This window comes from Phascolarctos cinereus, unplaced genomic scaffold, assembly GCF_003287225.1.
Source record: "Phascolarctos cinereus isolate Bilbo 61053 unplaced genomic scaffold, phaCin_HiC Scaffold_1;HRSCAF=81, whole genome shotgun sequence".
Classification (NCBI taxonomy): domain Eukaryota; kingdom Metazoa; phylum Chordata; class Mammalia; order Diprotodontia; family Phascolarctidae; genus Phascolarctos; species Phascolarctos cinereus.
In genome coordinates, this window is record NW_027555514.1 from 198,876,018 (window position 1) to 198,903,747 (window position 27,730).

Genomic DNA, 27,730 nt, shown 5'->3' on the forward strand with positions numbered 1-27,730 from the left:
GTTTTTCTCCAGAACAAGAAGGGACAGCAATACGTAATGTCTGTGAAATTGGGCCAGGGCAAGATTATGGAGGCCACTAAAGCACTTTGTATTTTATCAATTTGGCAACCCTGTGGAAGACAGAAGGGAGAGAAGATAGATGTGATAAAGAGAATCAATTAGGAGAGTAATGTGATAGTGTGGGCAAGAGATGTTAAGTATACAAGCAAAGGTGGTAGTCATGTGAATGGAGAAAAGGAGACAGATGGTGGAAGCATAGTGGAAGTGGAGTTGAAAAAATTGGCAACAGATTGGACATGAGGTGCAAACAACAGTAAAGAGTTGGAATCTGTGACAGTTATTTGGATTATGTGTGATACTTGGGCAACTGGGTATAGACTCTACAAAGCAAATAGTCTAGATCAGCTTATTGGTTGCTTTTCTTAATTTTAAGGAAAAACAGTATGGAGCTGTAATAATTATTCTACTACAAGTGACTGTCATATTGAATGTGTCCACCAGGAAGCAGCCTACTCAAGCCACAGATTAAGGTGGCTGAATAGTTTAAAATCCATGCTGACCCGGTTCTGAAATTAAAGCAGGAGATGATTTTTCAAATGTACCCATTCCCAGATTATGGAATAGGAAAAAGGGGAAAGAGGTGTGTATTTTCAGCACTATGAATTATGTATCTGACTCCAATAGAAACAATAACCACAGCCAGGACCAATGATGTGAACCTATTTTTTAAACTTTTCATGAAACATCCAATGATTTCCCAAATTTGATAAGACCTTACCTGATACAAGCTGCTCCATTAGGGTCCAGTGTATGTGCATCTCCATAGGTCCATGGGATACCTGTGAAGTGATACTTCATTTAGCTGTTGAGGCTACTATGAACACCTCTGGGTAAGTCCCCATTCTAGTAATGTATCTTTGATTTGGTCATATTGTAGAATACAATGTGCCAAGTCTGACTCATTATCCCACAAATGAGCCCTAACCTCCCTATTTCTGTCAAGGTCAAGGACATCAATATCATTCTAGTCACCCAGTTTCACAACTTGTGCTCAACCAGTTCCTTAAACTGTGCCCATGTCATACCTTCTTGTCTTTTTGAATTATTATTATTATTACACTGAATCTAGAATGCTTATGATGATAACGATTTAACAAAGGCAACTGGTAATATGGTTTATCACTCTATTTGAGGAGGATCCAAACATACAAGATGGTGTTTTCCAAAGCCACAATGTTTGAAGACTCAGATGGAAGAGATCCAACACAGTAGGGCAAGTCCAGGGTGGCAGGAATGGGCAGTTAATGAAAATCCCCATTAATTAGTGACTAAGAAGTTTTTTCCAAGATTAAAAATGAGAGTGATCTGGGCATGTTTGTATCTGGGAAGGAATCGGTAAACAGCAAAAGATTACCCTTGCCCTTGCTACCTTTTGACCCCTTGATACCTTAGTGAAGAGTTTTGATTTGGTCACAGCTTAACTGATCTCTTGGACTCAGGTCTATAAAAGGGAGAAGACAGATGTGCTTTAGGGATGAGAGAAGAAGAGCTGAGCCAGAGGCCAGAGCTAAGAGAGAGTAAAGAAGGACTCTTCATGGGCAGATTTGATTCTATGTGGGAAGAAGTCTAGGCATCATCACAGCACCTCAGACAGCCCCTCAGGCCTGAGGACAGAAGATAGGAAGAAGCTTTGGCAAGTGGCCTAGGAGTTACTGGAGGGAGGAACATTTGGCTTCAAGACAGAAAACAATTTCTCTTCCAACTCTCACCAGGAACTCCTTGTCCTCTCTATTTCTATTCCACCCCTAGCTCCCTGGGGGACTGTGTACATGTATAGGCTGTAACCCTCAGAAATATGACTCCTCTCTGTAATATTTTTTTTTAGCTTTTTCAAACACTAGTCATTGGATCACCTCTGGTCCTCTGAGCTATGTCAGATCTATCTGGTCCCTTTTATAGGGTGGGGTCCAAGAATATGGTTCAATCTATGACAAATATAACTCCATCAACCATCTTAAAGGAGGTGTTAATGGATCATTTGGCACCAAGGCCAAGAAAGTACCTCCTACATCTTCATTAGGAGATATTATCAACCTCCCAAACAAAAATTTAGAACTATACCGGAGGTGGAGAAGAACCTGCAGCCTCGAGGCCACATGTGGCCTTCTAGGTCCTTGGGTGCAACCTTTTTCTCTGAGTTCAAGTTTTACTTATGATAATCCTTTAAGATCATTTGAGCCCCAATAAGGGCCCAAAACCTGAATTTATCTTTTCTCTCTGAGTGAACTAAAAATGTCCCTTCCTGTGTCAGCAGCTACAGGACCAGATGAAACTGACCAGCATTCTTCCTGTTTGTGATCACTAAAGACAGGATGACTGGGACCAGACACTCTCTTGAATAATGGGACTTTTCTTATCTTGGTATCCTAAGGACATATATCATGTAGGGGAAACACAGATATCCTGAGACTATAATTCTAATCGACACTTTGTTACTTTTCTTGTTTTATTGTATATACAACCTATTCAAATAAGAAACTTCCTTTCTCATGCTATATGTTAAAAACATATGGAGGCTATATATTTTTTGAATAACACAGACATCCTGAGTCAGCGCTTAAATGTCCTCTTAAAACTGCTTGAGTCAGTCAGAGTTAAAGCTCTGGCTTCATGTTACATGTCCCTAACTTAAAGGAATAAGTAATGTAAATTTACTTACCATCTAGCTTGTTGACTCTTTAACCAACTTTCAGGTCTACACTTAACAAATCCTCTTATTAAGGGGATTTGTTCTGTGACGTTTGGATCCAGTGAAACAGCCACACTTGAGGACCTAGAGGGCCACCTGTGACCTTGAGGCCACAGGTTCCCCACCCCTGAAAACAAAAAGAAGAAACAGGGGAGTAGTTTGGGAAACATCACAATCCTGGCACAGTCATGATTTCATGGACTTCAATTACCCAGACATCTACATCTGACTCCTCTAGAGAAGGGTAATGAAGAACCTTAACCATGACATTTGAGGATTAGTTGAAGACATTTAGTTTCTTTATCCTGAAGGAGAGGACTCAGGGAACACATAGACTTTTTAAAGCATTTGAAAGGCAGTCATGTGCAGGAGGTGTTTGTCCCCAAAAGGATGAAATAGGAGCAATATGTTGCAATGAGATAATTTTGGCTTGAAGGCAAGGTAAACCTACTGTTAGTTTTCCAAAAGTGGAATGGGCTGCTGTAAGCAAGGTGGATTTTGTTATTCATTTATCTAATACTTGTTCCCAGGATCCATGACCGTAACAATCAACTAGTTCCCAGGATTTCATACTGTAAACAATTTCTACTGCCTCTGCACAGTGGTAAGTCATCAGCATGTTGCTACAGTTAATGTAAACTTGTGAGACTATTGTTGACAAATTGCCTTCTTTGTGTGCTTCTCTATAAATCAAGTGAGTACTGCTCAGTGAGTGGATATTTGGGGAACATGCCAGCTGAATGCTGTGCATACCTTGACCTGCCCCCATCAAGGCTGGGGGTAATGTGAGAGTGTAATGTTGTTTGCCTCAACAGACCCCCGTTGAGGCTTGGGGAGAATGCACAAGCTGGAATGCTTTGCTGCCTCGATTAGCCCCCATCAAGGCTTAAGGGAATGAGATAGGAGTTGTGCTCCCAAGTAGGGGTTGTTGCCCCATTCTCACTGACCCCTACAAGAAGAGTAATTAGGGGTTGCTGTACGAGTTGGTGCTCCCATTATCAGCAACTCCATTAAGAAGAATGGAATAAATTATTTAATCCCTCATTATGTCTCAGTTCCTATCCTTCTGGCTGTCTAGATCAAGAGTGAAACTGCTAGAAGGTAGTGATTTTTCCCCTCTTTGGAACTCTTCAAGCAGAGTCTTAAAGCTGGTCCAAGGCTGAAGAGCAATGGATTAAAGCTAGACCATTTCCAAGTTACTCCTTTTTCTGTTAGAACAAAGAAAATTGAGAAAACAATAGTAATTGTGATTCTTTCAGTAAAAGGGTCAGAGTGACCAAGAAAGTACAAATCCATTGTAGTATGGAGATAAAGAAGGAAAAATTGAGCATTTAGGCATATATCCATTAGAATCTTTCAGGCTGACTTTCTAGGAGCAAGGGTAAAGGCGTGTTCAGATTTGGGACCTGGAAAATGGGAATAGATCAGCAATAAAGCAATCAACCAACAAGCGTTTATTAAGCAAGTATAGCCAAAGGACCTGGATTCTAATTGTAGGAGCACTAGAATAATAAAAACAATAATGTGGTAGCAAAAATAGCTTTTCTTTGAGTTAATATAAGCTCATATTTCCAACAGCAGAGAGGAAAATCCAGTAAAAACCCTGCCAATCAGTTCCTGGAGGGGAATTTTGAGGCTTCAATAAACCTGATTTAGGGTGGTCTCTTTAATGCAAACTTCCCCTGAGAATGCAATCTAGAGACTTATATAGGTCTCTAGGCTGTTAAGGATAAGGGAATTCAACTGGATAGATTTATTCTACTACCTAGCTGGACAAGTGCATACAATTCTTTTGGCTGGGGGTTGAGAGTAGGGTTGTGTTATACAGTGGTAGTGATTGAACTGAAACTAAGAGCCTCTTTATTCAGTTTTTTTTTTCATATATAGTCTTCAGCAAATTCCTTGTCTCCTAAAATGTCAACTCTACACCAGGCACTGTGGATACAAAGACAAAAATAGAATAATCTCTATTCTTAGGGAGCTTACATTCTACTTGGGGAGACAGAATGCACATATATATGTGAATACATCAAATAAATGCAAAATAAATTCAAGGTAGGGTAGACACTAGTATTTAGGGGTTTCAGGAAAGGCGTCATGTGGAAAACGGTGTTTGAGTTGAGTCTTAAAGGGAGTAGGGGACTCTACAAAGCACAAGTGAGGGGGCAGTAAATCCGGGCATTGAGGATAGCCAATGTGAAGGCACTGACAGGGGACATGGAACATTAGAGTGCGGAGAGAGGAGCGCAGTATAATGAGGCTGGAAAAGTAGGCTGGAGGCAGGTTGTAAAGGGTTTTAAAAGCCAAACAAGCATGTGTGTATGTGGATGTGTGTGTGTGTGTGTGTGTGTGTGTGTGTGTGTGTGCATGTGTATGTGTTTTCCTAATGGCAATAGGAAACCACCAAATTCTACTGAGCAGGGGTATGACATGGTCAGTCAGATCTATGCTTAAAGAAAGTCTCTTTTATGGCTATATGGAGGATGGACTGAAGTGGGGAGGAGACTTACAGCAAGGGATACAATTAGGAGGCCATTGCAATAGTATAGGTTGGAGGTGATGAGGGACTGAACTAAGTGGCTGTGTGATTTGTGAGAAGTGGATGGATGTTGAGTAGATAGATATGGCAAGATTTGGCAAATAATTACATACGCTGGGGAGGGGGAAGAGAAGAGTCAAGGAAGATATTGAGGTTGTGAACCTGAGACTGAAAAAATGATTGTGCCTTTAATAAAAATAGAGAAGTTTAGAAAAAATTATGGATTTGGGGGAGAAAGATAACAAATTTTGTTTTGGGGCATATTGAGTTTGAGATGCCTATAGCAGGGCTTCTTGAACTTTTTCCTCTCATGACCCCTTTTCGTGTTTCGGCAGCTTTCCTTGGTGTTGCGTGGCCAGAGGGCATGCCCAGTGCAAAGTGCACATGCTGTGTGTTCAGAACCAAGGCTGCAGTGAAGTTGCACAATGCAGAACAGGCAAGCACTGCCAAAACCCCTCAGACTCATTACCTGTTTGATTTTGAATTGATTTTTGGTTGTTACACGTTCAGAAACCTTTTACTGCCAAATTTTTTGCCATCCCATGTGGTTGTGACCCACAGTGTAAGAAGTACTGGCTTATAGGACATACAGTTTGAAATGTCTAATAGGCAGTTTGTGATTTGGACTGAAGTTCTGAAAAGACTAGGGCTGGATATATAGATATGGAAGTAGATTTCCTAGATATGAAAATTAAAACCATGGGAGCTGATGAGGTCACCAAACAAGAACGTATAGAGTGAGAAGAGGGACCACTACAGAGGGGGCTACATCCATAGTTAGGTAATGTATGGATGATGAGCCTGAAAAAAAAAAAACTGAGACGGGTAAGGAGAGAACCAAAATAAATGTGTCATAAAAACCCAAAGAAGAGAGAGTACCTAGGAGGAGAGAATGTTAGACAGGATCAAATTTCTGCAAAAAGGCCAAGAAGGATGAGGCTTGAGAGAAGACCATCATATTTGACAATTAAGAGAGCAATGGAAACTTGGAAGAGAGATTATTTAGTTAAGTAATGAAACAGCGAGGTTCCCTGAGGAAGAGACAAGGTGCAGCATGTGCAAGTCAAATCAAACTACCACCTCTAACAACTTCAATGGAAACAACTCAGTAGTCAGATCCCAAGATCCCTAAGGATAAGGATACTCCTTATATTGCTGGCATTGCTCTGTCAGCCATTATTCAGGAAAGCAAGCTCTGGATGCAATCTGGCAAATGCTTCCATAGGTGCTGCAATCCTTGACTCCTTGGCTACCGAAGACCTGGAAAATAAAGTTCTTGACACCAAAAGTCCATAGCGCTGTCAAATGGTTCAACATCAAAAGCACATATGGTTTTATCAGTGGAATTGACATTAAATATGTGGAGTTTTTGGCTGAGGAGTTTGGCTGAGGAAGGGAGGAGAGGTTATAAGATGATAGCTTGAGCATAGGGATGGGACTAGTGAAGGTTTTTTAAAGATGGAGGAGAGTTGGGCATGCTTGTAAAGCAGCACGGAAGGAACCTGTAAAATAATGAGAGATTAAAGAATAGAGAAGTAATAGAAATGATTGAGAAAGTAATCTGTTGGAGAATACATGAGGGGGGGAATGGGGAAATGAAAGGAACCCATGGAAAAGGGCCATCTCTTCATCAGATACTGAAGTAAAGAAATGAGAGTGGGAGATGATGCTAAGGTGTTGTGAAATGGAGAGGTGTTGTGAAGAAGAGGGAGCTTTAGGTGAACAGTCTCTCTTTTCTCAGTAAAATACAAGGTAGACAAATAGCAGTTTCTCCATCTCTTCCTACCTAGTTAGTGTTTAACAGCTCCAACTTCTCTAACTATCCCAGACAACTTGGTTGTACTTTATTTTGTTGGTGAATCCATTCCAAATTGAGGAGTGAAGTACAATTAATTTACCAGAAAGTAGTGGGTTACAGTGCTAAAATGGAAAATCTTACTGTTACTCAAGGGCGAAAAGGTATCAGTCATGTCAGGAGTTCAGCAGTCCCTCAGTGACCTCTCTCCCAGATGATTTATTCCTCATCTCACTTCCCTGTGGTGATTTGTTGGGAGAGGGATGACAAGATTATAGAAGACTACTGAGTTTTTTGTTTAGTATGTTGTTTACCTAGGAAACTAAAGGACTGAATCTTCCAGCCAGTCTTATTTCAGAAGTACATGTTACCATATGGTTTCTTTTTAGTAATGGAGAGAGATGATGGTGGGCCCATAGTTGTACTTAAGAATTCTGACTAGACTCTGCAGAGTCATAAGGGTGAAATGTTGTTGTTCTGTCATTTCAGTTATGTCTGACTCTTCATGACCCCATTTGGGGTTTGGTTGGCAAAGATACTGGAATGATTTGCCATTTCCTTCTCCAGCTCATTTTACAGATGAGGAAAATGAGACACACAGGGTTAAGTGACTTGCTTACAGTCATGTAGCTAGTAAATATCTGAGACCAGATTTTCACTCACATCTTCCTGACTGCAGGCTCTATTCACTGCCACCGCTTCTAACTGAAGTAATTTAGGGTTTAATCCTGACTGCAGGCTTGGTTCTCTATTCACCACCACCATTTCTAACTGAAATAATTTAGGGTTTAATCAACTGTCTACAATGAGAGCGGAAGACACTACCAAGTAAAGCAAGGAATACTCCTTCCTATGAATGATCTGCTTCTTCAGACCTGTTTCGTTCCCTTCTTCTTTGAAAAAAAATCATCTCTTTTGCTTTTATATCACATTTTCCTCCAAATATTTCTGTCTTCTTCTCTTCCTCCAGAGACCCAACTTTTGTAACAAAGGATGAAAATGAGAGAAAAAAATTCAGTTCAGCAAAATTAATGAACACCTCAAGTGAGCTTGACAGTACATGTTTAGTGTTCCACATTTAAAATCTGTCAAGAAAAGAGGGAGATGTATTTTCTTATTTCTTCAGGGTCAAGCTTGGTGATCATAATTATGTAGCATTAATTTTCCTTTCTGTTATTCATCTTTCCATTTATATCATTGTAGTCATTGTTTTCTGGGTTCTGCGTACTTCAGTTTGTGTCAGTTAATATGCCTTCCATGCTTCTGTTCAGAGTTAATATTCATAGTTTCTTACAGCATAATAACATTACATTATATTCATGTGCCACAATTTGTTCCATAAATGATGGACATCTACTTTGTTTCTGATTATTTGTTACTACAAAAAAGCACTGCTATAAGTATTTTGCTGTGTTTGGGACCTTTCTTTCTATCTTTGGTGGTTCCTTTCTAAAAGTCTGAGGCACATGTCTCCCTTTTCCAATTCTCAGGAAGCTGATCTCTGGTTATAGTAAACTTCAATGAGTAAACTGATTCAGATCTATACATATTCTGATTACTTATATAAATGCCATATCTGCATTTATTCTATCAGTCAATCAAATAATCAGCAAGCATTTATTTAGCTCCTAATATGTGCCAGGCTCTGTGCTAGGTTCTGGAGATACAAAGACAAAAGTGGAAGAGTCTCTGTTCCCAAGGAGTTTAAATTCTAGGAAGGGGAAACAATATAAGCATAGACAGATGTGTACAAAATAGAGACAAGATAATTCTGTGAAGGTACTAACATGGAGAGGGGATATTGAGAAAGTCCTTATGTAGGAGGTCATGCTTGCACTATGCCTTGAAGGAAATTTCAAATTCTAAGAGACAGAGATGAGCAGAGAGTGCATTTCAGGGATGGAGAATAGCCAGTGCAAAAATATCTATATATCTAGATATATAGATATATATCTAGATATACGTAGATAGATAGATAGATATAGATATAGATATATGGAAGATGGAGTGCCATATATGAGGAACAGTAAGAAGATCAGTTTGACTTGATCATCGAGTACATGAAGGAAAGTAATGTACAATAAGACTGGATAGGTAGATTGTAGTTAGTTATGAAGGACTTTAATTGATTGTATGAGTGACAGTGTAGAATAAAGGATGACTCTAAGATTGTGAACTTGAGTAACTTTAAGTCAAGTACCATGTCTTATCACCTTTGTATCCCTGTTTGGTGCTCAATAACGTTTCTTGAGTGAATGATGTCCTGTATTACTGACTTATTTTGAATCTACTGCCTTGACTTGACCTAAGCTTCTGTCTCAGGATTCAGCTCAGTAATCTAACTCTAGCTCCTGAGGGCTCCCTTTTCTTCACTATGACTCTAATTCCAATTAATTCCAACAAAATGGCTCAACAGAGCCAGAATTCCTTCCTCTATTGGTCTCTGAGTCTGTTGATAGTGTTGTATATGTGAAAATCACCTCCCCCAAGAAACTGTATGTCAGACTATATTTCAAAGCCAAACAGAAAAAACCCACATCTCTTCTCCCCTTCATGCATTGCAAGATAATAATGATAATAACAAGTGACCATAGTGCTTTAAGATATATTATCTCATTTGATTCTTAAAACAACCTGAAGAAGGCAATTACTATATGTATCATTAGTCTTTTTTTTTTGTGAGGCAGTTGGGATTAAGTGACTTGCCTAGGGTCATACAGCTAGTATCAAGTGTCTGAGGCCAGGTTTGAACTCAGGTCTTCCTGACTCCAGGAACGGTGCTCTGTCCACTGCACCACCTAGCTACCTTCCATTAGTCCTTTATTAAAGATGAGGAAACTGAGACTTAGAGGTGAATGATTTCCATGGACAAATAGCTAGAAAGTGTCAAAATAAGGATTTGAGAAACCCCTGTGCTTGGAAACCCCTTTTGAAGGAATCACTCAGGGAGCCTTTGAATGTGCCAAACTCAGCACTCAAAAGTATTTTAAAATAAATATGCTAATGACATCTAGGAATAGGATGCTCCTGCCCCCAGATTTTGTGGAAATGAAGGAGCAGCTGTGAATCAGCCATAATAAAGGACAAGGGGGGATGGAGGTCAAAGTAAAAATTTGCACAAAATCCATCTCTCATGCTAACCGTCAACCAACCCACAACTGTCTTTAACTAAGCAAGACATCTGAGAATAATTAGACACAATAATAATAGTCCTTCTATTGTGCTGGGAAGAATGAATGGTAAATGAGGAAGTGGTGACCTCGACCTGCTGAGGAAGGGGGTCCCACATACTGTACCTGTAGAACGATGAGATCTCAAGAAAGGTGTATCTTTGTAAAGGACAGAAGCCACTTTTGATCACAGGAGGTCTAAAAGAGAAAGAAAAGGGATAACACTATTGAAAAGCTGTCATCCTGTTAAGAAATACATGAGTCAAATGAAAATGACACTGATGCTCCTCCAGTCTCTTTAGATACTTTGGTGAGTCACTTTACTGCTTAGTACATCAGTAACATTTGGAAAACACATCGCAAACCTTAACATGCTATAGAAATCCTAGTTGTTGTTGATATTATTCCCCCATCTCTAAAATAGGGGTGATTTGCCTAGCCAGCTTCTAGTCACTGCTCTTAGTTCTTCACTCTAGGGCCAACCCGAACAAGTCTAATCCCTGTTTTCCATGGCATTCCAGATATTTGAACACAGCTATCATTTCCTCCCTCAGTTTTCTTTTCTCTGAGCTACATAAATGCCCAATTCCTTCAGCTGATCATCACATAACACAGTTTTGAGTCACCTTGCCATCTGGTTACCCGCTTTTGGACATATTGTCATTCATTAATATCACATCCTTCATAGTATATGTCATAACAATTCTCTTCCTCCCACTCCAGCATCAAAGACTTTGGAAAGCTCCAGCACAGAACTGAACCTAATAAGGTGAAATTTGGTAATGATAAATACAAGGTATTAACTTGATTTTTTAAAAAAAGTCAACTTCAGGGGTAGCTAGGTGGCACAGTGGGTAGAGCACTGGCCCTGGAGTCAGGAGGACTTGAGTTCAAATCCAGCCTCAGACACATGATACTCACTAGCTGTGTGACCCTGGGCAAGGCGCTTAACCCCAATTGCCTTGCAAAGAAAAAAAAATCAACTTAATTAGTACAAGATAGAGGAAGTATGATTAGACAGCAATTTTTCTAAAGATCTAAGGTTTTGGCGTATTGCTTTTTTCCCCCACTTAATAGTATTATTTTTTTCCAATTACATGTAAAGCTGGTTTTCAACATTCAGTTTTCTAAGATTTTGAGCTCCAATTTTTTTTCTCCCTCTCTCCCCTCTTTCCTCCCCAAGATGGCATGCAATCTGATATAGGCTATACATGTACGATGACATTAAACATATTTCCACATTAGTCATGTTGTGAAAGAAGAATCAGAACAAAAGGAAAAAAACATGAGAAAGAAAAAACAGAAAGAGAGAACAGTATGCTTCGATCTGCATTCAGATTCCATAGTTTTTTCTCTGGATATGGATAGCATTTTCCATCATGAGTCTTTTGGAATTGTCTTAGATCATTGCATTACTGAGAAGAGCTAAGTCTATCAAAGTTGGTCATTGTACAATGTTGCTGTTACTGTGTACAATGTTCTCCTGGTTCTGCTCACTTCAGTCAGCATCAGTTCATGTAAGTCCAAGTTTTTCTGAAATATGTGTGCTCATCATTTCTTATAGCACAATAGTATTGCATTACATTCATATACCACAACTTGTTCAGCCATTCCCAATTGATGGGAATCCCCTCAATTTCCAATTCTTTGCCACCTCAAAAAGAGCTGCTATAAATATTTTCATACATGTGAGTCCTTTTCCCTGTTTTATTATCTCTTTGGGATATAGATGTAGTAGTGGTATTGCTGGATCAAAGGGTATGCACAGTTTTATAGCCCTTAGGGCATAGTTCCAAATTGCTCTCCAGAATGGTTGGATCAGTTTACAATTCCAGGTTTCAGCATATTGTAAACTTGATGAGAGTCAGCATTATGGTGTGACAGTCAAAAATGCTAATTAGAATAGCCAGTTTTTATAGAGAATTTTAAGGTTTGCAAATAATTTTGCATACATCATCTCACTTGATCCTTGCAACAATACTGGAAGGTAAACATTATTATTATTATTATTATCCCCATTTTACAGATGAAGAAATTGAGACAAACAGAGGTTAAGTGACTTGCTGAAGGTCATATAGGTAGTTAGTGTCTAAGGCAGAATTCAGACTCGAGTCTTTCTGACTCCCCCTTCAGTGGCCTATCCTAATCTGATCTTCAGCTTCATGAAGGGAGGGATAATTTCCCAAAAGAAGGTGAGAGTCCTTCTGTACTCTGCATTGTGTTAGAGCATTGTGTTCAGTTCTGCAAGCCACAGTTTTAAAAAAAAATACATTAATCATCTGGAGAGAGTCCAAAGGAGAAAAATCAGGATGATTATAGGATCAAAAATCATACATTCATATATACCCCCAATCTGAAATTAAGTCTTGCCTAAGATCACAGAGGTATAACAGAGACAAAATTAGAATTCAGGTCCTCATCTTTAGAGCTAATATTATTTCCATTCTGAAAGGTCTTGAGGCCATGCACCATAAAGTCTGGTTGAAGAAACTGGGATAAATTAGCTTGAAGAAAAGAAGTCTCCAGGGAGTCATGCTAATTGTCTTAAAGGATCTGAAAACCTATTGTATAAAAGAGGGATTAGACTTGTTCTGTTTGGTTTCAGAGAGCAGAGTTAAGAACAGTAAATGAAAGTTGCAAAACTAATGCAGACTTAATATCAGAAAACAACTTTGTAAAAATTAGAGCTCTTCCAAAATAGAATGGCCTGCCTTGGGAGGTGGTGGAGACCCCCCTCACTGGAAGACTTCCAAAGAAGAAACTGAAGGACCACCTGTTAGGTACATTAAGATAGGGACTCCTTTTAAAGCATAGGTTGGACTAAAGTTTGGGGGGGGGGCTGTTTTTTCTTTCTCCTCTGCTTTTCTATTATGACCAGCCTGCTATGTTATAGGAACACAAGATCCAAAGTACGAAGTGTCTTGTTTAGATTGAGTTTGGGTAGAGAAGACAGCTCTCAAGATAGCCAGAGATGGATTTTCTTCTTGCTTAGATATTTTTCCTATGTGAAACAGAGGAGTTTTCATAGGAGAGCACCAATCCTTTATTTCAACTTAAAACCATTCAGGAACCAGGGAATATTGAGACAAATGATAATAATTATTGGTCCTTATATTTCTATTTTTCCTGACTCAGTCATGACCAGAAGGCAGTTTCCTCCTTTACAACATGAGAGGTTTGGATTAGATGACCCTCTAAGGTATCTATCTTTCCAACTCTAAATCTGTAATCCTAAATAATGAAACTATATGGCATTTAGCCAAAAACTAAAATATCTCAAGATAGCCATATCAAGGAGCAGATCAGTTTCAAATAATTTTATTTCTCCCAGAAAATCTACCAAGAATCATATTAATATCATAACATTAAGAGAGAATGCCCAAAAGATTTGTTAGCTGTGAATATTTTTTTTCCGGTAGAATGAATAATAAAGAAAGGTGAAGTGGTCTTTTAAGATAGAAATTCTCATTTTCCTGGCAGAGTTTACAAGTGTAGGGAAGAACTATATGAACTCACTTGCTGTAATTATCTATAGATGAAGCCTCATGTGTAATGAGGGCTGTTCCTTGCATATATCATGGAATATTGCTGTATGACTCAAAGGGCTAGCCTCTTCTCTCCCACCTTTCTCCAAGGGATACTCTAATTCCTAACAGAAGGAGAAACAGAAGATTGGATCTGAAGGCCACTTTGCTGTCCTCAGAGAGAAGGGATACCTGGTTAGGATTATATCTATCTGCTCCCTTAAATATTGTTAGTCTATAGGATAGGATCAGGTTCAATCTAACTTCTGATTGCCCTGTCATTATTGGGGGGAAACAAGACCCCAAGCTCTATACAAAGCTAGACCTCTTTGCCACCAAATGCCAGTTCCATAATGAACATTCATAGCAAATAGCAAATTTATCCAAATTGTAGCAAAATAGAAATCAGAGAAAGTTTACATAGGAGAATATATACTGGAAAATACAGGGTGAAGGAACTCTTGCATTGGGATTGAAACAATTCAGCTCAACTAAGACAGAATCCTTGATCTCACCCCAGGGGAAACTCCCTAAAGTCTCTAGGGCAGCAAGCTGATGATAGGGACATGATGGAGACTATCAGCTCCTCTTATGTTTTCCCAGGCTTTTCCTTCAATAATCTTGTCTAGGGCTGACCTTTTCCATCTTCTTTCTCAAGGCTAGAAGCCAGAAGTGTCTACAGCAATTTAAAACTTGAAGAGTCGCAAAGAAGACTGAAGAAGTCTGGAGCTCTTGCACTCTCAACAACTCCACCAAACCCCTTTTGTAGGGCAGGGTGTTTGCTTCTGCAAATAAGGAGAGTGTCCCACACCAATGAGCTTTGGAAGAGGAGTTACATTCCTTCCCTGGGCCAAAACTCTTTGCAATCGCTTGCAAAGATCAGCTGCAACAAGTCCAAAACCTGTAACTATACAGTATAAATACAAATATCAGTGTTTAAAGCAACAAGGATGATTTTCCCAGCATCTTGGGCAACCAACCTTTGATACTGTTGAAATTGAAATAAACAAATGCACATTAACAGCATATTAGTAGTAGAGGTCTATATCCCAAAGAGATCATAAAAAAGGGGAAAAGACCTCCACGTTCAAAAATATTTCTAGCAGCCTTTTTTGTGGTGGCATGATACTAGAAAATTGAGGGGATGCCCATCAGTTGGGGAATACTGAACAAGCTGTGGTATATGAATGTAACGGAATACTATTGTGCTGTAAGAAATGATGAACAGGCATATTTCAGAAAATTCTGGAAAGGATTGTATGAACTGTATGCAAAATGAAATGAGCAGACCAGGAAAACATTGCACACAGTACCTGCAACATTGTGTGATGATCAACTATGAATGACTCAGCTCTTCTCAGCAACACAATGATCTAAGACAAGTACAAAGGACTCATGAAGGAAAATGTTATCTACATCCAGATAAAGAACTGATGGACTCTGAATGCAGATGGAAGCGTAGTTTTTTTTTTACTTATTCTTTCTTGTAGTTTTTTTATCTGTTTCTTTTTTCACAACTGTGACTAATATGGAAATATTTTTAAATGATAACACACATATAAACTATATAAACTGCTTACCATTTTCAGAAGAAGAGAGGGGAGAGAGGCAGGGAGAAAAATTTGGAAATCAAAATCTCGTAAAAATGAATGCCAAAAATTTTCTTGACATGTAACTGGGGAAAAAATACAATACTAAAAAAAAAAACCCCAAAACCAGTACATGACAGTATACAGAGTATTACCTGAGAAGATAGCTACAGTGACAACATACCTCACTACATACAGGACATGTACATGTGTTATATATGTACATTTTGAAAGTATATGCATATCCCTAGTATATAGCAATCAGTCAAATGCAATAAGCATAGCTAACAAAGCAAAACTGACTAGCTGTGGTAACACATTAATAGGCCTGCATGTAAAATACAACTTAATTATAAGCATTAACATATATGCAAAATAATTAACAGTCATTACTACACCATGAACATAACACAAGATAATCAAATAAACATAAGAGCAAAATAAAACAAACATATGCTTAAACATATATTAATTCACATGTATAGCAGTAAGCATAACCAATTATATGCAAGGTGCTTTTTACATGGAAATTCTCTAGCATTGTTACCTAGAGAGGCATGTTTAATTATATCCTCAGTTTACCTGTAATATCAAAACTCAGCTTAGTAACTGGTTTAATAGTTCTCTGACTGATCTTTCAGCTCCTATACCAGAGCTAGTAGCTGGAATGGGCTGACCATCAGGACCATTATAGACTTGTGTCTCTACTCTTGGGCTAATGACCATTTCAGATTGACTATCAGTATTTTCAAGTTCTGTGGGTTGAATCTGTACCCTTGGAAAATTTGTAGTAGGTTTGGGCATGACCAGAGTTGCTTTTGGGTTCAGTTCTACTAACATGTAATAATATACAATTTCCTTCACTGGATTTGTCATTTTCAGTGCCCATATCTGATTCAGAAAGTCCTTTTTTTTCCCCCTTAGGCTGTTCAGGTTAAGTGACTTGCCCAGGGTCACACAGCTAGTGACTATCAAGTGTTTGGTCCGAGACAAGATTTGAACTCAGATCCTTCTGGCTTCAGGGCTGGTGCTCTATCCACTGTGCCACCTAGCTGCCCCCAGAAAGTCTTTGTACAACTGGTGGACAGTCTTTTCCTCAGCCTTTTCCTAGGTTATTGTCCATCAGTTCTCTCCACTGGTTCATTAGAAAGTTCAGCTAACTTTCTTATGGGCAATAGGTAACAGTAGTAAATAGTTCTGAAAGGGTCCCCTCCATTCTCAGGGGCTATTTTGCAAATAGTCTCTCAATTGCTTTTTATGGGTTAGCTTTCCAACAGTCAAGTTGGAAGTAAGTCCCTGGACAAACTGAAAGCTGGCTTTTCTTTGTCTTCCTCACACATAAGAATCTGGTAGTATTCACTATCTAAATCCAAGACGGAAAACTGTTGGTTGTCTAGCAGACAATTCGGGGTATCTTTTACCTGTGGCATAGTATACTGGTCCACTTTAGTCCCTTTTGTTCAAAGTTCAGTAATAAACACCCAACTGTATCTTTCCATTCTCCTTAGGTACCACAACTATGGGTGATGTATAAGGGCTGCCAGCTTCAGTGATGATGCCATGAACTAGCATTTCTTTTCAGATGGTTTCTGAGGTCTTCCATAATAGACAGAGGAATCCTCCTAGATCTTTCTCTGAAGGATCAGGAATCAGTGAACTTTACTTGGTGTGTTAGAATTTGAGCACATCCCACATTCCACTCATGCATTGAAAACACACCTGTCCCCTTGCTGAGTTCCAGCCTCAACCTGTCTTTCCATACTTGTGGTGCTAGAGAGTTCCCAAAGCCAAATGCCTCAGAAACCAGTTCAGAGGATGAACAGTTGGGCTCCTGCGATGTTCATGGGAATCTCTTGCCTCTATCCTCTAAGTAAGTCTTTGCATAGTCTACATCCATAGTCAGGGTGTGATTCACAGCCCTTTTCTTTATTTAGTTCTTTTTTATTCTCTGTATTTCTCATGGACCTAAAACTTTTGAGCTACCTATTTTGGGCTTCCTATTCTAAAAAACAGTTGAGCTAATGACTCAAAGACCCTTAAGTCCTTGATTCAGTCACTATTTATCTGGCACCCCAAAAGTGCAGAGATATTTAAAATATGTAGATAAAAAGACACAAGGAATTTATTGTCCAATAGGGAACAAGGATATATGTGTAGTACCCCTCCCAGAGACCAGTAAGAATGTTAGAGTTGGGAGCCAAATAAATGCAGGAATTTAATCTCTGGATACCAGCTTCACACTTGCTTTGAGAAACATGGTAAAATTCTATAGTTGGGGGCAAGAGAACCAAATGCTTAACCTGGAGGTGGTGAAAAACAGCAGGGGCTTGAGCCAGGTCAGCATCCCAGATGAGGTCCTTATGCTAAACATTTCCACTGAGGGCACAGTGAAGAGGGCACAGAGGAGGAACCCTGATAGCTTGGGATGTGATGAAAAGGGGGACAGTCCAGCGATGCATAGTACAAAGCTAACATGTAGTAATATTTTTTATTTGTGCAATTGACTTAGGGATTATCCACACACACACACACCCATCTTTTCTCTGAGAAAAAGGAGGGGAATCTATTCCCATATACGAGTCCTTCTTCTCTTTGCTTTATCCATTCCCCAATGGAGAATTTCTTCCTCTTTTCCCAACCCCATAAATGAAAACTATGTGGCCCAGTTCAGAACTGTTATCTCTTTAATAATACAACTTTAAGTTTTCTTAGTACGTAATTGATATTCTGCTAAAAGTTGGATAGTCATTAGAGTCTGAACCAATTTTGCTTATTTAAATGTATGTAGTGAGATTCAGTAAGGAGGGAAAACAAAGCCAGAAAGAACGCAGATTTAAATTATTGAGGTTTCAGATACACCATTTAGATTTTGACAGTACAAACTGATTGAGCATTAGAACCACATGTTTAACTGAAATTAGAGTGCATTAAAGGGGAAAAGAGAACAATTTGGGGGACCGTAATTACTCAAGATGTGACCAGTAAAAGAAAGATACTCTCCTAGACATAGGTAGTAAAGCAAGCTGGTTCAGAAAGAACAACCATTTTAGCACATTGGGCTTGATATATAAGTTTCAAACCCCAAATGGAAGTGGGAAGTGAGTCACTGAGAAAGAAAGACATGCCTCCATGAAAAGGAAAAAGAATGAGTTCTTTCCTTGAGCAAGCTAGGGGATTGTTAACAGCCTAGCCTCCTTTGTTTGCAAGCACAATCTGACGTATTTTACATATATATATCATCAGCAAGACTGGCCTTATAAGTAGGAAGAGAAAGTAGTTGCTGATACAGATAAGTTGGGGCAGAGCTGCCCACTCAAAAGCACTGTCACCATATCTGAAATTACAATGTTATATATTCTTCCCTTTGGGCATAAAAAACTTCATAGAATCTCAGACTTGGAAGGGACCCCAGAGTACTGCCCTTAGACCCAAGCAGGCCCTACCCTGGCTCATGCTTTGGAGAACCTTATTCTCATCAAATGCACAATTATTAAGATAAATATGAAAAGTACAAAATAAAACAATATCATTTATGAATGACTTGAACAGCCAAACACATGCTGCCTTATTTGGTATAGCATATGGAAACATCCAGATAAAGCTAAATTAAGCCCAGCAATTTTTCTGGATCATGTGCTGTGAAGGTAGTATGAAGGAGGTAGAAATGTGTCAGTGGTGAAGTGTGGCCAGCTACTGGACACCATTTGACACATCTATGCTTCAGACAAGGTCAGCTCCACTCTCAGCTCTGTCAGATTGAGCTAACTGGGGCTTCAGAAGCTACTGCATCTGGTGCATGAGGTGAGGGTAGAAGGGAGGAAAGCAAATTTTCAAGATTCTGTGAAACTTGTGGAAGGGTTAGACTGGACTTAGGCATCTGCCAAGAGCTAAGTCTGAGGAGAGACCATATACTAAGGACTCAGTTGCAGGTCCTGGCCTCTGTATGACTTTCCCTTATCCCAGGACTCAGATTAACAAAGCACTCTGGGATCACAGAAAAATGACATGGCCCAAGACATCTTGGATGTTCTCTTCAACAGCTGATGAAGTGGGCCCAAAAGTGAAGTGATCTCTCCTGATGGGGGTGGCAACTGAGGGGCGCAAACCAGGAATCCACTCTATAGTCTCTGATGGAGAGTACTAATTCCTCCTTGGATAGGAGCCTTGAGACAAGGACTAATTTAACTCTACTCTGTCTTCCTCTCTTTGAATCCCTGGCTCCCTTATATCACCAATTACTCCAAGCCAGTTCTCAGCCTTGGATCACTCTCACCATTCACTGCCTTCAACCCTAAACACATACTACTGAATTTCTGACTAGGTCCACTACAAATTTATGGTATACAACTTTAATAGGCTCTCACCGCTGCTAGGCAATCCTACTATACCTCCTTTATCAACTTACTATCCCATTGTCTGCCGCAGCTCTTTCAAACCTTTTCATTCCTTCTCAAATCTTTTGTAGCACCTCTCCCCCCACTCTCTCAGCTGAGCACCATGACTCACATTTAACAGAAAAAAAATTGAGGCCATTTGCCATGAACTTCCTTTTCTCTCATCTTCTTCATCTCCTACTCAGATGCCTTCAGCCACTATCTCATCCTTCAACCTTATCTCAAAAGATGAAGTGGCCTAACTCCTTACCAAGGCTAACCCCCCTGCACCTGCTCAAGCAGTAGTATTTCATGCTATCTCCTCCAACAGATTGCTCCCTCTGTCACTCCCCCCCGTATAATTTATTTTCAAACTCTCTCTGTCAATGTTGTTGTTCGGTCATTTTTCAGTCATGTCTAACACTTTGTGACCCCATTTAGGGTTTTCTTGGCAAAGATACTGAAACAGTTTGCCATTCCCTTCTTCAGATCATTTTACAGATAAGAAAACCGAGGCAAACAGAGCTAAGTGACTGCCCAGGGTCACACAGCTAGTGTCTGAAGCCAGATTTGAGCTTAGAAGATGAGGCTTTCAGGCTCTAGGCCCAGCACTCCAAGAGCTACAGTTCTTGGGATATTTGTCTTTCCCTGTGGTTGCCAGCATTCCAACTCAATTATTCGTGTTGATGCTTCTCTGACACTGACTTTTCCTGTTTCCTGGCTTCTTAACCATTCCTCTGCAGCACTCTCCTAAATGGATCACTAGCAAGTGCCTTCTGAGCTTGGGACACTGATCCAACACGTGTATAAGAAGAGTCCACATATGAAAAGTTCAAATTGTTAGGAAGATTCATCTTCATCTTACATCCAAGCCAAATCTGTCTCTTTGCAGCTTCTACCATTTGCTCAGATTCTGTCCTGAGGGCCCAAGCAAGACTAGTCAAATCTGTCTTCAATGTGACAGGACCAAAAGTAAAATCTTCTACTTGATTTTCAAAGTCCTTCATAACTTAGCCCCCCTCTTCCTCTCCAGTCTTCTTATACCTTACTAATGAGGGCCCTTTCAAGTTATTCTGATCTATATCTTGCCACTGGACTTCAAGACCAAAGGATAAACAAAAACAACCACCTTACTAACACTCTTTGATCCTGGCTGTAACTCTGGCCTCCTGGATGTTCCTCAAATAAGATACTCCATCTTCCAATTCTGGGCGTTTGTAATTGTCTCCCTTCCCATCTCTTTCTGTTGGCTTCCCTGACTTCCTTCAAGTCCCAAATAAAATCTCACCTTCTACAGGAAGCCTTTCTCAATCCCTTCTAATGTCTAGGGCCTTCCCTCTGTTGATTATTTCCTATTTATCCCATACAGAGCTTGTTTGTACATAGTTGTTTGCATGTTTTCTCCTCCACTAGACTATGAACTCCTCAAAGGAAGAAATTGTCTTTTGCCTTTCTTTCTAACACCGACACAGCCCAGTACATGCATGGCACATGGTAGGCACTTAATAAATGCTAGCTAACTGACTGACAGCCCTTTAAATACGTAAAGCTAGCTGTCATATCTCCCTATTTGCTCTTCTCTATGCTAAAAATCTCCACTTCCTTCAAGTTGTCCTTAGTGTGATGGCAAATCTCCTCCCCATATTGGTTGCCTGCCTCTACCCTCTAGAATCTAGATATTTTTCACCTTATCAATTTCTTTTCTAAAATTTCATACTCAGATTTATAAATAAATAAATACAATCAATGGGCAATGGACAGCAGGATCGCCTCCCTTATTCTAGACTCAATTAGTCTCTCAATGCAACCCAAGATCATATAAGCAATGTTGGCAATCATATTACACTCATACTGAGTTAGCATTCCTCATATTGTTGGGATGGGGAGTAACAACACTATCATCATTTTAGCGGGCATTGGTTGACACCTAGTTGAAAACAAAAATAATGTCTGATTTGAGAGAGGCAATAGTCAGTGACATTGGAAGAGAGAAGAAGAAGGTAAATCAGCAGAGCTGGACAGGATATTTCAAGGAGTTGAATCTATCTTCAGACTTGCCAGTGCATCTCTCAGGGATTTGTAAGGAATTGACTCCATCTTCACCATGACAGCTTCAATTTTAAAACCCTCCTTTAAGCATTCAAATAGATCCTTCTTCAAGTTCACTAAAATGTTATTTCCTTCCCCATTGACAGTGATGGAAATGAGCATTGGGGTCTATGACTTAAATGAATTTCTCTGTTCCACTAGGATTCGATTTGGCTTCCATTTTATTTCTAAAGATAGAGAACAGAGATTATCCTGTCAAATATAATATAATTGAAGTGCTTACCTCCTGGCCACACTCTACCAAGGGAGGAAGTGAGACTAGAAATCCCTGAAGAGAAAAGTAATCTTTACATGTCAGCCTGTGCAGTTGTTACAGATTTCAGGCGTAGGTCCGAATCTTGAGTTGTCTTCCTTTCTTCTCACTCTCCACTTTTGCTAAAGGCTCTCATTTATTTCCATATCCAAGGCACAGGCTTGCCTTAATCTAGGATTAGTGTGTGCATCAACAGGAAGCATTCTCTTAATGAAACATGGCTCTAAGTCTTTTCTTCTGGAAAACCCTCTTGTCTCATACAAACTTCTAAATTTAAAAAATAACTTCTTTTCAGAGGGTGGAGATCAATTTCCAGACATTAACCCCTACTGTCACAGGAATTTTTCAGTGACTGACCAGATCTGATAATTCAAAAATACTAGTTGAGTAGTTTCTGATCAGCTAATTAATTACTTTACATTTCTCCAGGTTTTTGTTTCAAGTCTTTTGAGTAATTTTATGTTCTTTTCACATTCAAGCCTACTAACTGACTCATTACCTTATTCATTCTCTTCTTATTGGGTACAAAAACAATCAATGGATATGATTTTTATACTTCCTTATAAATTATTACAATTATATAATCTCTCATAAATCGATCAATTATCTTTGAACACCATCCTAGTTTATTTAAACAATTTGCTCTTCTCTCATTTTCTTCCTATCTGGCCTTGAACCATGAGGACTTTCCAAGCTGAATCTTGAGAGTTGGATGGGGGAAAGAAGAGTTGCCTTGTCTTTCATGCATGTGGCCACCTCCACTCCTCTGGTGTTTGTCCTCTTCTGGTCTTAGATGAATGAGTAAATGTTTCAAAAAGTCTGAAAGTCTTGGGAGGCCTATGAAGTTGTCATAGCTTTGGCAGATCAACCATCAAAAAGAAAGGAAATCTTGTCTGTTTGATAGGACAGTGCCCAGAGTTGAGACGAAATGTAAAATACAAAAATATTTTTATTTTCTAATGAGACTTAAGATATCAGGACTACCCACTACAACCTATTTAATAAATGATCCTTCATTCTTCTTTGGAAAATCTCTAATGACGCAATCATTTTACTGTTGCATAGCTCTAATTATTAAGAGCATACACCCTTACACCAAGCCTAAATTTCCCCTTTTCAGCTTCAACTCATTCTTCCATATGACAGTTCTTCATATCCTTGAAAACAACCATGTCTCCCGCCCATCCTGAGTTTTCTCTTCTCCAATGAAAATCGCCAGTTCCTACCACCAATACTCAGCAACTAGGTAGTACAGTGTTTACAGTGTGGGGTTTAGAGTCAGGAAGGCTCATCTTTGTGAGTTTAAATATGGCCTTGGCCACTTACTAGCTGTGTGACTTTGACCTAGTCACTTAATCTTGTTTGCCTCAGTTTCCTCATCTGTAAAATAAACTGGAGAAGGAAATGGCAAAGCACTCCAGTATCTTTGCAAAAAAAAAAAAGAACACCTCAAATGGGATCACAAAGAGCCAGACATGACTGAAATGACTGAATAACAACAACCAATACTAATCTGACACTGGTTCAGGATCCAGGAGCCAAGATGGTGGAGTAAAAGCAGTGACCTGTTTGAGCTCTCCCCCAAAACCCTCTAAATACCTATAAAAAATGGCTCTAGACAAATTCTAAAGCAGCAGAACCCACAAAAAGAGAGAAACAAATTTCCAGCCAAAGACAGCCTGGATGGTTGATCAGAAAGGTTTATTGCGCCAGGTGAGGAGAGGAGCACAGTTTGGCGTGGGTGTGGTGCGCAGGCTGCAGTGAACCTGGAGCAGGCCTCAGAAGACTGAATCATGGGCAGCTGTGGTGGTTTCCAGATTTCTCAACCCATGAACACCAAAGACAACTTAGAAGATCAGTGGGAAAAGTCTGTGTCTGCAGTGAGAGAAAGAAGCGAGGTGGTCTCAGCTTCAGTTCCTGAGCTTGGCCCTGAGGCAGCAGCTGCCTCCTGAGCTTCTGGCCCATAGGCTGAGGGGGAATTGGGCAGCTGATCAGAGGGGGATTGCAGGGATCTCTCTGCTTGTGCAGGATTCTCTTGCTTTGACCATTCTTGGATCTGGGTCACAGTTCTGGGTGGCTGTCCTGGGGCAAGGAGTAGCACTGGCATGGTTGAGCTTGTAGTGGCTGTGAAAAGGTAATCCTCACAGTTCCAAGACAGAAAAGAGGCTTGTGGTCACTCACAGACCAGAGCATAGGCCAGGAAAGGAGTAAACACCTCGCCCTTGATCACAGCACCTTGGAAAAACTGAAAATTTACAGGTCCCTAGAAGTATCTCTGAAAACAGCTGCACAAAACCCCTGAAGCTTGGGACAGTACGTTCTCCACACTGGAAATAGACTCCTACCTTAACGAAGAGTTTATAACTCAAGTAATTGACCGGAATCATGAGCAAGCAGCACAGAAAGAGTCAGACTATATTATCTTACTTTGGTGACAAAGAAGATCAAAACATACAACCAGAAGAAGACAGCAAAGTCAAAGCTCCTACATCTAAAGCCTCCAAGAAAAATATGAATTGGTCCCAGGCCATGGAAGAGCTCAAAAAGGATTTTGAGAAGCAAGTAAGAGAAATAGAGGAAAAAATGAGAGTGATGCTAAAGGAGACCCAAAAAAATACCAAAGAAAATAACACCTTAAAAATAGCCTAACCCAAATGGGAAAAGAGGTCCAAAAAGCCAATTAAGGAGAAGAATGCCCGAACAAGCAAAATTGGCCAAATGGAAAAGGAAGTCCGAAAGCTTACTGAAGAAAATGCTTCCTAAAAAATTAGAATGGAAAAATTGGAAGCTAGTGACAATTTGAGAAACCAAGGCACTGTAACACTAATCCAAAAGAATGAAAAAATAGAAGGGAATGTGAAATATTTCATTGGAAAAACAACTGACCTGGAAAATAGATCCAGGAGAGAGAACTTAAAAATTATTGGACAATCTGAAATCCATGATCAAAAAAAGAGCCTAGACATCATCTTTCAAGAAATTATCAAGGAAAACTGCCCTGACATTTTAGAACCAGTGGGCAAAATAGAAATGGGAAAGAATCCAACGATCACCTCCTGAAAGAGATCCCCAAAGAAAAACTCCCAGGAATATTGTAGCCAAATTCCAGAGTTCCCAGGTCAAGGAGAAAATATTGCAAGCAGCCAGAAAGAAAAAAATCAAGTATTGTGTGAACACAATCAGGATAAAACAAGATTTAGCAGCTTCTACATTAACGGTCCAGAAGGCATGGAGTATGATATTCCAGAGGGCAAAGGATATAGGACTACAACCAAAAATCACCTACCCAGCAAAACTGAGTATAATCCTTCAGAGTAAAAAATGGTAATTCAATGAAATAGGGTACTTTCAATATTCCTGAGGAAAAGACCAGAGCTGAATATAAAATTTGATTTTCAAATACAAGACTCAAGTGAAACATGAAGAGGTAAACAGGAAAGAGAAATCATAAGAGACTTATTAAGGTTGAACTGTTTACATTCCTGCATGGAAAGATGATATTTGTAACTCATGAGACCTTTGTCAGTATCAGGGTAGTGGGAGGAAAAAAAATTATATATATGTATATGTATAGATAGATAGAGGGCACAGGGTGAGTTGAATATGAAGGGGTGGTATCTGGAAAATAAAATTAAGGGGTGAGAGAGGATTATACTGGGAGAAGGAAGGGAGTGGTAGAATGAGGTAAATTATCTCACATGAAACAGACAAGAAAAGCTTTTTACAATGGAGGGGAAATGGGGGAATGTGAGAGGGAATGAGTGAATCTTATTCTCATAGGATTTGGCTTAAGGGGGGAATAACATACACAATGGGGTATGGAAATCTATCTTACCCTACAGGAAAATAAGGGGGAAGGGAACAAGAGAACAGGGGATTCATAAAGGGGAGGGCAGATTGGGCAAGAGGATAATCAAAAGGAAACATTTCTGAGGAGGGACAGGGTCAAAAGAGAGAATAGAATAAATGGGGGGGTAGGATAGAATGAAGGGAAATATACTTAGTTTTTCACAACAGAATGACTATGGAAGTGCTTTTCATGACTACACATCTGTAACCTGTATCGAGATCCTTGCCTTTTCAATGAGGGTGGGTGGGGAGGGAGGAAGGGAGAAAATTTGTTACCCAAAGTTTTTAAAACATATGTTAAAAAATTTTTGAAAGCCCCTCTAAAAAAAGCTGACACTGGTTCAAAGCCTTCTGGTTTGCCTTCTTCAGGGCAATCCATCTCCAGTTTATTAATGTTCTTAAAAGTCCCTGATCTCAAGGAGCTGAGAGTCTAATTGGGGATTAGACCCAGAAAATAACAGGTACAAAGAGAGGAGAAATAGTAATTGGTAGAGAGGATTAATAATTCACCAAAGGTTCATGTTTAGCTTTAGAATTCCTAGGCCTTGGCCTGTTGGTAAGTGCTTCACATGCCCTACAGATCCAGGTTCCCTTTATTCCTTGCCATCTTCTTGCCAGCCATCCTCCTGCCAAGTGGCATCTTTGTTCAGTCCCCTACCAGTTCTGAGATCATCATTAAATCAATGTTGCTCTTGCTACTAGAAAGGTTGAGTTTCTGGGCATGGTGGCTTATGCCTGTAATCTGGGGAGGATGATCTCTTGAGTTATGGAGTAGGGCTAAAAGGTAGGGCAGCAGTAGAGCTAAAGTTGACCAGGTGTGCACACTAAGTCAGACACCAATATGGTGCCTAGGAACTCCTCGGAGCAAAGGGTCATGGAGTAGGGGTAGGGGAGCCCTTGGGCTACCTGGCTCAGTTTGGAAAGAGAACAGATTAAAGTTTCAGTTTGGATCAACAGTGTGGTCAGCCTATGAATGACTGGTGTAGTTCCTAGGCTGGGTGAGATTAGAAGACCCAGTCTCAGGAAAAAAAAAAAAGTAACAATTTACTCATTTTCCCACTGTAACTTTCTAAACCAAAATACTCCTCCCCAGACTAATGCTCTCCTATAAGTAACAGAATATAAGTTCCTTGAGGGCAAGGATTATCTTCCCTTTTTTATTATATCACTGTATTTTATCCTTTTGTATCCCTAGCACTTGGCATAGTACTTGACAGATAGTAAGTGCTTAATGAATGCTTTTTCATTTATTTGTTCAAAAGGGAACAGACCCCTGGCCTCAAAATATCAGCACATAAGTAGAAAGAGTAGAGATAATAAGGTCACATAACTAATTAGTTGAAGAACAGAAGCAAAACTCCATGTCATCCAGAACTCTTCCACTAGACACTAATGCTTCTCCAGAAGACATAAGAAATCCTTTTGTTAATCAGAGGAGTGATATGGCATCAAGACTCTTGGGAAATTAATTGAACTTCACTCATATTCGCTGAATGCTACATAATCCCAGAATATAGTTTGACCCTTCTTAACTTTGTTCCTTTTCTCTTAATTACTTTCATAAGCTTTAATTACTACCACAAACCCTCCTACAGCATACTTCCAGTGCCAAGCAACCCTTCATTATACCAATGGCTACCATTCTTAGTGTTGACTATTTAGGGACCGCACATAGGACCTCATTTCCTCTGGCTGCTCATTAGTTCGTAGAATTTTAATTTAAATTGTTCCTTGATCTTTAGGCCCTTCTGGCAATTCACCTTGAGTCACCAAATGGATA

General features: G+C 39.6%; 1 protein-coding gene across 7 annotated transcripts in view; it reads left to right on the forward strand.

Annotated features, from left to right (window-relative positions):
• Positions 1 to 1,526: 1,526 nt before the first annotated feature.
• Positions 1,527 to 27,730, forward strand: part of UCN3 (urocortin 3) — a 71,357-nt gene continuing 45,153 nt past the window's right edge. For 2 of the 7 annotated variants that reach the window (XM_020973693.2, XM_078156293.1), the window contains exons 1-2: positions 1,701 to 3,190; positions 3,280 to 3,353. The gene's annotated coding sequence lies outside the window, so the exon portion shown is untranslated. The other 5 variants (XR_013487303.1, XR_002321901.2, XM_078156296.1 and 2 more) reach the window with 5 other exon arrangements.